Source organism: Rattus rattus, chromosome 3 (genome assembly GCF_011064425.1).
Source record: "Rattus rattus isolate New Zealand chromosome 3, Rrattus_CSIRO_v1, whole genome shotgun sequence".
Taxonomy (NCBI): domain Eukaryota; kingdom Metazoa; phylum Chordata; class Mammalia; order Rodentia; family Muridae; genus Rattus; species Rattus rattus.
This window is the reverse complement of record NC_046156.1, coordinates 196,990,277-197,000,794: the sequence shown is the minus strand read 5'-3', so window position 1 is coordinate 197,000,794 and position 10,518 is coordinate 196,990,277. Positions and strand designations below refer to the sequence as shown.

At 43.7% G+C, this 10,518-nt stretch overlaps 1 pseudogene; it reads right to left on the bottom strand.

The window, feature by feature from the left end:
• Positions 1-9,708: 9,708 nt before the first annotated feature.
• Positions 9,709-10,055, bottom strand: LOC116896046 (annotated as a pseudogene).
• Positions 10,056-10,518: the final 463 nt, after the last annotated feature.

Genomic DNA, 10,518 nt, shown 5'->3' with positions numbered 1-10,518 from the left:
TTCTTTAACTCAAAATATCCTTTTTAGGATGACCCCTTCTTTGGCCTGTTTACCCAGGAGAGATGACTAAAGAAATCAGGCTTATCTCATTTTGTTAATTTGAGACAGAGTCTCGATACACAGCCCAGACTGGCCTCAAACTTGTTTTTAGCATAGGCTAGCCTTGATCTTGTAGCACTCCCATCTCATCATCTATTGTGCTGGAATTACAGGCGATGCCCCGCACTAGACTTGGAAGTAGGCTCATCTCAAAGCAAGAGTGATTCAGACAGACTCTCAGGCATAGCCTTACCCTCCTCGCTCCTTCCTGAGGTGGCATTTTCTATATTGCCTGCAGGTGGGAAGATGAACGATTCCGAGTTTCTGTCGGCTTCTGGCATACAGCTCTGTAATTTCTTTCTGGATATGGTTTCTATTTTTAGAGCAGCAGAAAGATTTGATTTCGAAGACAGATAGGAGACCTGCACGTGGGTGAAGCACTGTGTTCGGAATTCTTAATATGAGGTCCCTGGGTTCTTACCGGAGGCAGGGGTCTGTGCGAATCAATTTGGGAATGAACACTCACAGTCAACATCAGCCTCACAAGAGAGCTTGCGGTTAAAAAACAGACCCTTAAGAAAACCAGGAAAGAGTCGTTGCTTTGAGACTGCATTAGAGCATGCAATTAACTAACCGATCCTGGCTGTGCTGGTTTAGGACAGATCTGGGAGACCATTGAACGTCCTTGAATCGGGATCTTCCACTGGGCTCATTCTTCCAAGAATAGGGAAATTGACTTGAAACTCCTCCTTAATAGTGACAAAGGGTCAGATAAATGTTATAGGCTCTCTCTTGGTGCTTCCTCTGAAATAAATAAGCCATTTTGCTCACGTGCAGATGACAGAAGTCATCAGCTTTTGGCCCCAGAACAGTAGGAGACAGTGAATGGCCAGAGGTCATCAGCCTCTGGTCTGCCTGTCTGCGCTTGCGCACCCCCCTCCCCCGCTCCCACCGTGTTCCCTCCCGCCTCTCCCCCCACCTCCGCCCCCAAGAATCTGTCTGTCAGGGCAGGACCCTGTCAAGCAGAAACTCCAAGCCTGGCCTGGACGAGCCTAAACAGCCAGTGTCGGGAGCTGGGGTGTAGGCATAGTGGCTACACCTAGTAGCCAGCCAGAGCCTGGTTTCCCATCGGTTTAGAATTCGCTTCCTCACACTGGCAACATCACGTGACCCAGTGGCTAGGCTCCTCCTCTTTGCTGAGAATGGATGCATGCCAGAACTGTGTATCTTTTACTTCTTCCCTACACTGAACTTTAAAAAGGAAATTTATTCTCTCTCTCTCTCTCTCTCTCTCTCTCTCTCTCTCTCTCTCTCTCTCTCTCTGTGTGTGTGTGTGTGTGTCTGCCATAGAAGCCAGAGGAGGGCATGGGCTCTCCTGGAGCTGTAGTTACAGGTGGTTGTGAGCTGCTCAGTGTGGATCCTGTGAACCAAACCTGGTCTATGCAAAAAGAGTATACGTTTTTAGCCATTGAGTCTCATCTTCAATACTCCTGATTTTGTTGCTTAGCAAAACTGTATATATAGATCCTTCAGTCAATAGCAAGCTCCCACTGCATGGGGAAGGTAATGCTGGATACTTTGATTTAAACTAAAAAAGGTGTGAGAGGCAGTGAGAACATGGGGAGAGGACTTAGGGGTTCATTTTACCTAATTCACCTGTAATGCCCCAGAAAATAACAGGGTCTTCTTCTTTCTTCTTTCTCTTCTTCTCTTCTTCCTCTTCTTTCTTCTTCTCTTCTTCTTCTTCTTCTTCTTCTTCTTCTTCTTCTTCTTCTTCTTCTTTCTTCTTCTTCTTCTTCTTCTTCTTCCTCTTCTTCCTCCTCCTCCTCCTCCTCCTCCTCCTCCTCCTCCTCCTCCCTCCCTTCTCCTTTCTCCTTGTCATCATCATCATCATCATCATCATCATCATCTTCAGATGGTTCTCACTATGTAGCCCTGGTTGCCTGGTTGCCTTGGTACTTATTCTATGGGATATGTGAGTGTCTGTGCATGTGGGGAAGAGAGAGGGAGGGGAGAAAGACAGAGACAGAGACAGAGAGCAATAGAATGATCAATATGAACAACCATAACAACAGAAACCTCAGTGCCTGTTTTCCCTGTCTGGGAGGAAAATTCCATTCTGAGTCACCCAGCCGGCAGCTCTGGGCTTGCTCCTGCCTCACAAGCTGGGACACTCCAGGCTCTTCCTCAGCCTCTGGCTGCCTGGAGCTGCTGGAGGACACAGGGCCTTCATATTCAAACTCCTTGTCCCCTCTTAACATTGTCACCCATCCATCTTCTGAGCCCTGTCATCTGTTTTCCAATTCTTTGTCTTTGTGGCCCCAAACATCTCTAATGCAGAGCAAAACATTCCCCCTTCCTACATCATGGCATTGGAAGCCAATTCACAAATCCACTGTCCTCTGACTCAGCCACTAGTGCCAAGGACTGGAGCCATTGCACCTACACAAACCTACAGGGTTTTTTCTATCGGCCACGCCCACACATGCTCCAGTGGCTTTTAGAGCCAGCCCCCCGCTGCTGCCTTAGATAATGGGGTCTAGGGAGATGTGAGCTTTTCTTTCTGAAGCGACAGTCCCCAGGTTGGTTTGCTTATCTGGAACGCTTGTTACAAGACACAGTGTAATCCCCAGGCGGTCATCCAAGTCGAACTCACGCTGGGCCAGAATTCCAGTCCTCCGACTGCATGATTTCAGTGCTATCTAGCGAAATAATGATGCTTATTGTGCACGTACATGTGCTTATTGTGCACGTACATGTGACTTTCACACAGGAACATGTCTCCTGAAACCCACACTGGAGGCCAGTGGTGAGGGTGGGGGACATGGGGAGGGACCACAGGTAAACGTGGGGGATGGGGGTCCAAGAAAATTGCTGCTGGACTTCTAAAACCTACTCTCTTTATTCCATGTAAAATGAGTCAGCAACCTAGAGGCATCGGAAGTGGGGTGAGGAAGAAGAGAGGAGAGGAGGTCTTGCAGTCAGGACATGGCCTCTCCACCAACTCCCTCAACACTAGGACATGAAGCGTTTCTCGCTCTGAGAGATTATCCTGCTTTTTAATATTTCTGACAGGTGTCCTGCGGGTCCCTCTGGAGTGGCAATCTGTCCCTCTCTTCTGTTATGCAAATGAGCTCACCCTATTTTGGTCGTGAGAGAGAGGATCAGAGAAGCGAATTTCTGTCACAGCTGTATTGAGAAGATGGGAGCATCTCAGAGGGACAACTCTGTGCAGAGCCTGCTCTCCTCTGCCCTGCTGTCCTCTGTGCTGCACTCCTTTCCCACAGAGGCTCCAACTGCCTCCCTCATTGAGCTTTTTGTATTTCTGAGGCTCTCTGCCTTTTTGATACTTGGCCTTTGCCCAGATCAAAAGCACTTGAAAAAGCTGGACCTTCCCAAGAAGCTGGGTGGCGTGAGGGCAGGCATCCGTGCAGCCTTTCATTCCATACACACTCTGCATCGTGTCTTTCAAAGAAGAGACCAGGGGCTAGGCTTGTAACTAAGCCCAGCTTAGCACCACAGTGGTTCTAGCACCAACGCCAACCAAAGGATGCCGAGTTTCAGCTGTATACAATTACACTATTTTTCTCAGAGCCATTGAATAATTAAGCAGATTTATTTTTTTTTTAAAAAGAGGTTTGTAGAAAAGCCAGAAGGTTGGAAAGGGAGAGAGATGTGTGCTGATCACCAGAGTTAATTACGTGTCTCATACAAACCTGTCAATATTCTTCTCACGTTCAAACCACGCTCCTCTGCTGTTGCTGCTGCTGCTACTGGTGATGTTAACCCATTGTGACCTCTGAGAGGAGAGGGAAGCGAGGATACAGAAGCACAAGGAGCAGAGATGGAACAACAAATGGCTTGCAAGCATGTGACCTAAGGGGAGGGGAAGCTGCTGGGACAAGAAGCTGCAACTCATCACTGTCTCCTGCCTGACGATCCTGAGTTCACACTGCAGAGCTATCGGGAATCCTTGGCAGCTCCCGGTCCCCACCCCTATCCTCCATTCCTCTGTATCTTTTTCCTCCGGCTTGGAAACACTCAAGCTCCCCAGTTCTAGCTGCTATGAAGGACTTGCTGCTGAGAGAGGGACACTGTCATCTCTTAGCTGCCACCCTTTCAGACAGGTCTCCAGGTCTGGAGGAGATGTGTGGTTGGGGGTGGGAGTGGAGAGGTTCTTACTCGTGGCAGCCTCTGACCACCTGCCATCATGTCGGACCATAACGGATGGCCTTTTCCTTTCTGGCTCTCTGGAGGACATACCTCTTCCCTGATTCTAAACCCTCAATACTCTGGTGTTCCCAGCGGAGTGTCTGACCCAGAGCCAACATTAACATCATCTACACTCTTGTCATTATCAGTGCGTGCTGCGGGGCAACTCAGCACCAGTAAAGACCTCACGTAGGAAAAACCCAGAGCCCTACCTCAGACCTGCTGGTTCACAGTATGCACTAACTTTATTACTGTATATTAGTGGTACAAAGCAATGAGTTTCATTGTACAAACACACACACATACACACACATACACATGCACACACACACACACACCACCACCACCACCACCACCACCACCATTTAATTTTTATTCTTTAGAGAGGATTTAAGGTATTCCAGGCTTGTATCTAACTTGCTGTGTAGCTGTGACCAGCCTTGAATTTCTGATCCTCCTGCCTCAACTTACTGAGGATTGAAATCAACGCTCTACACACGTTAGGCCATCACTCTCCCAACCCTACCACTCCTTCCTTGGCCCTAGAATCCATATTTTTAACAAGATCCATTTTGCAGAGGATTTCTACACATGATTTTATGTAAGTTTCCTCACTGGCTGGCTGGAGCACTGTGATCCTTGGTGTTTGACTTGGTGGTGTCTTAGAAGTGAACCCATCACTATTGCTGGGGACCAGGAACTCACCCAGATCACTGGTCTTCCATTGTGATGGGAGACTTTTTAAAGAGGAAGGACTAGAAAGAGCACTGAGAGAACATTCTCTAGAGGAGACTTGCGGAGGAGCCCTGAGACACATCCCCAGAATGGGAGGTGAGCTTCAGGAAGGATGTATGTGTGTATGTATGTATGTCTGTAAGTATGTATGTAAATATGTATGTATGTATGTATGTATGTATGTGTGTATATATGTATGTATGTATGTGTGTATATATGTATGTATATGTATGTAAGTATGTATATATGTATGTAAGTAAGTATGCATGTATGTATGTAAGTATGTATGTATGTATGTGAGTATGTGTGTATGTATGTATGTATATATACGTAAGTATGTATGTATATATGTAAGTATATATGTATGTATATAAGTAGCATGTAAGCATGTAAGTATGTATGTATGTAAGTATGTATGTATATATGTATGTAAGTATGTATGTACATATATATATGTATATATGCATATGTATATGCTAACAATAGTCAAGAACATGGTTTCTTCTGGGACTGCATATAACACTGTATACACAGCTTTTTTCAGCTGCAAATATCCTAAAACCTTATATATAAATGGGAAAGGCAGTGTCACTGAGGTGGGAAGTGAAAGGTGAGTCTAGAACCCAAGGACAAAATGGGTGCCTGGAAGTAGACACAGATGGCTATCGCCTGAGAGTTTAGGTGACTCACCGAGGTGACACTGCCATTCTCCTAAGTCTCATGATTGACAGTTAAACACACTGTCCAGCCATGGAAAGTAGTATAAACTACTGTTGTTGGGAAGATGGCATTTACAGGTCACGCACCCTTGGTAAAACTCCTCAGCCTCCATTGTCTTGTCTTCCCCGAGGAACAGAGATCATGCGGGGACTCTGGGGCTGTTGAGAGGACGGAGGAGAAGATGTTTGTGTAGATGTACTGAGTCCTTTTTCCAATAACCATGCTGGCCCGGCCGCTCAGGCCTCAAGCTGTTGATGAATAACCCTATTCCTTCAATGGTGAGTTGTTGGTGGGACAGACTGAGCCAACTGTGGCCCTCTACAATTAGACAGGAACACAGAAGTATGCAGTTCCTACTCTGTACCCTTCCATGTCACCTGGGAAGGTCGAAGAGATGGGAGGAACAGGGACCCATCTAAGCCCTTGACCCTGCACATGAGTCAGGCCATGGCCTCACCTGACACCCTTGACCCTGTGCATGAGTCAGGCCACGGACTGCCTCCTATCCATTGATCTAACGAGGCACATGATCGGATACAGTGCTTTTTGCTGAGCTGCATTTGGACAACACTTTAGGATATTTGCAGCTGAAACAAGCCATATATACTTACATACATATATACATATATAAGAATACATACATTTATAAAAATACATACATATACAATAAGTGTATGTATGTATATAATAAGTGTATGTATATATTATATATACATATATAATAAGTATGTATACATATATATAAGTGCTGTATACAGTCCCAGCAGACACCATGGTTTTGAAAAATGTTAGCCATTATTATTATATAGAGAGTATACTATCCATACAGACCCAGCCTACAGAGAGATTCCTCCCAGGTAACTGTAACCAAGCAACTGGAAAAGTTTTTCTCATTTTTTTTCACCCCTAACCCCACTTAATTTACAGGAAAAAAATCACTAATAAAACCAGCTGATTTTTTTTCCGTGAAAAGAGTTGGTTAACTCCTATCAGCAGAATCTCCAGGCATGGCTGAGCTCAGGGTGGCTTCAGAGCCTGGTGTCTGTACACTAAGTGACATGGCAGTTTAAGGACAAGGGTGGAACATGTGCCACATCCCCTTTTGTTTATTTGTTTTCATTTTTTAGAAGTTTCAAAACACACAAGAAAAAAAAGATAAAGATCGGTTTAAATGCTTGCATTCCCATGTCTTTGCATTTACTTCATTTTATTGAAATAAAAATGACAGGAAATATATTGAAAATTCTAATCGATTTTCTCCAAAGCCCATGTTAAACCCGTTTTTTAAATTACCATATTTTACTATATGTATTTGTGTTTTGCATGTATGCCTGAGTACCGTGTGTATAACAGGTGCCAAGGAGGCCAGAAGGAGAAGCCATTAGATATCCTAGAACAGGATTAGAGAGCTGTGAGCTACCCTATGGGAGCTGGGAATTGAACCCGGGTCCTCTAGAGGAACAGCAAGACTCTTTAACACTGGAGTTACTTCTCCGGCACCTTCGACCTTGTTTTCATTCATATTTTTATAGCTATTTTAATTCCATGACAAGAACACATATTATTTCGTCTGTGTTTTTAAAATGTACATAAATGGTATAGCTATGAGAATTCTCCAGATTTCCTAAATGACAGATATGGAAGAAAGTATACAGAAATCTGATTTTAAAGAATAGTTCGTTAATTAAATTTACGTGCATGGGTGTGTTTGCTTGATGTATGTCTGCACACCTGTGTGTGCTTGATATCTGAAGAGACCAGAACGCACCAGATTCCTTGGGGCTAGGCTTAGAGACCATTGTGTGTGTGTGCTGGGAATTGATTCTGCTCCTCTGAAGAGTAGTCGGTATTCTTAACTGCTGAATCACCTCTTTAGGCCTGAGAAATAAGATTTCAGTGCTTTTAGTTTGGATAACAGAAGAATAATCAAGAAGAATGCCTGAGGCTCTTCGTCATTACTTTTGAGCTGCTGGATTGTCACCCTCCATTAGACCGTGAGTGATGCAAGCTGGTGGCGAGTGGGGAGACTTGGAGTGAGGCCAAGGGGAGAAGCGTCTGCAGTGCATATCCTTCCACCTCAGAGTGGCTGCCTTTAAGGGTAGGTTGTGTCTGCAAGTCTCCTCACAACACTTTTTAGTGTGGATTGATTCATTTAATCCTCATAGCCAGCGATGAGGTGGGGACCATTGTTATTCGGATTTTTTTCTAGAGCCCAGAGAATTTTCACACTCGGCTCAGGTCACAAAGCGGGTAAGTAGTTAGCTTAGCCATAAGCAACGGGCAGCTAGGCCTTCAAGAAGGCTCCTAACTATATTCCTTTGGCTTAATACCCAGGGAGCTTTGAAAATTACACAAAATGTGCATAACTGTCTACCCTGGATGACGTCACAGAGTTGGAAAAAACCCAAACAAATGTAGTTTCTTTTTAACGAGGTGACCTGAAGATGGCCCTTCCTTTTCCCTACACTTCCTTCTTTCCTTCCTTTCTTCCCCTGGCCTCTTCTCCTTCTTAACTGCTCCCCGCTCCCTTGCTGCCTCTCTTTTTCCTTCGTTTTGTGACTGTGTCCCATGTTGATGTGGCTGATCTCAAACTTGCAATGCAGCCAAGGATGGCCATGAACTCCTGTTTCTCCTGCATTAGCCTCTCAGTTTGTTACAACAACGGAAAGGCCACTATTTTAAAATGTCTCACCATAGATTAGTATTTCTTGTTTTGAAGTTTATGTAAATAAAATTACAAACTATTTTCTCTTTAAAGCTTAGCTTTCTTATTTATTCTGTTTCTCATCTTAAGACATTGCTGTAATTTATTCTCTGTTTTCCAAACTGTACCATGTTTCATTTCCAGCAGCAAGCTGGCTTGTGTTGTTTGCCATGTTGGAATCTGCTGTGGGGTCTCAGACACAATAAGAAAAGGGTTCTGGTATCCCCATGCTCACATAAACACCCAGGATTCTCTGTCTCTCATTCTTTATCATCCTGTTGAGTATGGAGCGATATTTGATAGCTTTAATTTGCATTTCCCTAAGAACTGATACTGAGAATCATGGTGGACCATTCGTAGATCTTTTGCTAGGTGTTGTCAATGCTCTTTGCCCGCTTCAAAGTTGGTTTTTTTTTCTCTCTGTGGTTCGTAAGGAGTAACTTATAGATTCTTGACACAGTCCATTGTCTCATTCATTAATGTATATATACACATACATATATATACACACACAAAAGTGTCTGTAATATATTTACATATATATTATAAACACTTTTTCTCATTTTTGCAGCTTGTCTTTTAATTTTCTTTTTAAAAAGAACTATTTTTATCTTTATGTGCATATGTGTGTGTATGCCTTGGAGGCCAGGAGAAGATGCTGGATCCTCTAGAAGTGGAGTTGTTGTGGTTGTGAGATGCCACAACCCGAACTCAGATCCTCTGGAAGAGCAGCAAGCTCTCCAACTACCAGGCCATTTATCCAGCCTGGTGAGTTTCTTAAGGGTCTTTTGAGAAGCAAAGGCAGAATTTTAATTCAGAGATACAAGCTATTAACTTCCCCACTATTATTTTTGTGTCTTCTTAAGAAATGGTTGCTTAAATATAGATGTTGAAATACTTAATTTTATTCTAGAAGCTTCCTATTTTCTTCTCTTGCATTTCAATACAGGATCTACTGCAAATAAAATGTTATTATGGTTTCCAAGAGATACCAAGATCCACCCCCTAGTAGCCATTTGTTATTTCTTGCCTAAGTTGTTTATAATTGAATGACCATGCAGCCTAATCATAAATTTAACAGATCGCACATTTGCAAGTCTGTTTTTTCGCCTGTTAGTCATGAGAATTTATGCCACGACCACAACTAACTTATTGTTCTGATTTTTTTGTCTTGTTTTGTCTCTCAAATCATTTATTTCTCCTGACCAGAAGGTGGGCATCGTAACAGGTGGATAAACACAGAACACTGTGTGCTTCAAGACTTGAAGAACATCGGTGCAGTTAAGTGAGGCCAGGACTCAAGTGTAGGTGGAACCGTTCCAGCCCACGTTGGCTGCATTCATGTCGTAATAGTCGATGTAGACCCGGTCTGGGCTGATGTGCAGGAGATCCAACAGCAAGCCACGCAGCAGCTTGCTATAGTTGCTGTTTTGGGCACCACCGACCTTGCAGATGCTGTGCAGGCTACAGAGGGTGCAGGGGTCGTTCATGCTGCTAAAAGTCATGAGCTGGTTCCGAACCACATGCACTGTGATGTACTGTGTCGGCTTGCCAGTGGCCTGCGCCAGCTGTTGGGTGAGCTCCAAGAGAAACTCCTCTGGCAGGGAGGTGCAGGAACACTGATGCTCATGAGGAACATAGGCATGGTGTCGGAGAGACTGTGAGCGAGGACTGGAGGACAGTGCATAGTGCAGTGTGACCCAAGTCCAGGACCTGAGCTACTGATTGTTTTAATTTTATAGTAACCTTCAAATTCAGAAAACATAAGTGTTACAGATTTGTTTTTCTTTTTCTTTTCTTTTCTTTTTTCAAAATTGTTTAGGTTACTTTGTATTCTATATACATGTTAATGTTTTATTACTTTTTATAAAAACTACTCAGTTTTCATTGGAATTGCATTTAATCTGTACATTACCTTGTGAAAAGTTAATATTCTAAAAAATATTATTGAATCTCCCAACTCATCATTTTATGTCTTCATAGATGTAAATTTTAAAATAACTTTAACGGTAACTGGTAGAACAAGTGGGGAAAAGAATCATTAAGGAGGCAGAAGTTTGGACAGCACAATTTAACAACTTGCCTGAATTGAACAATGCTCCAAAAGA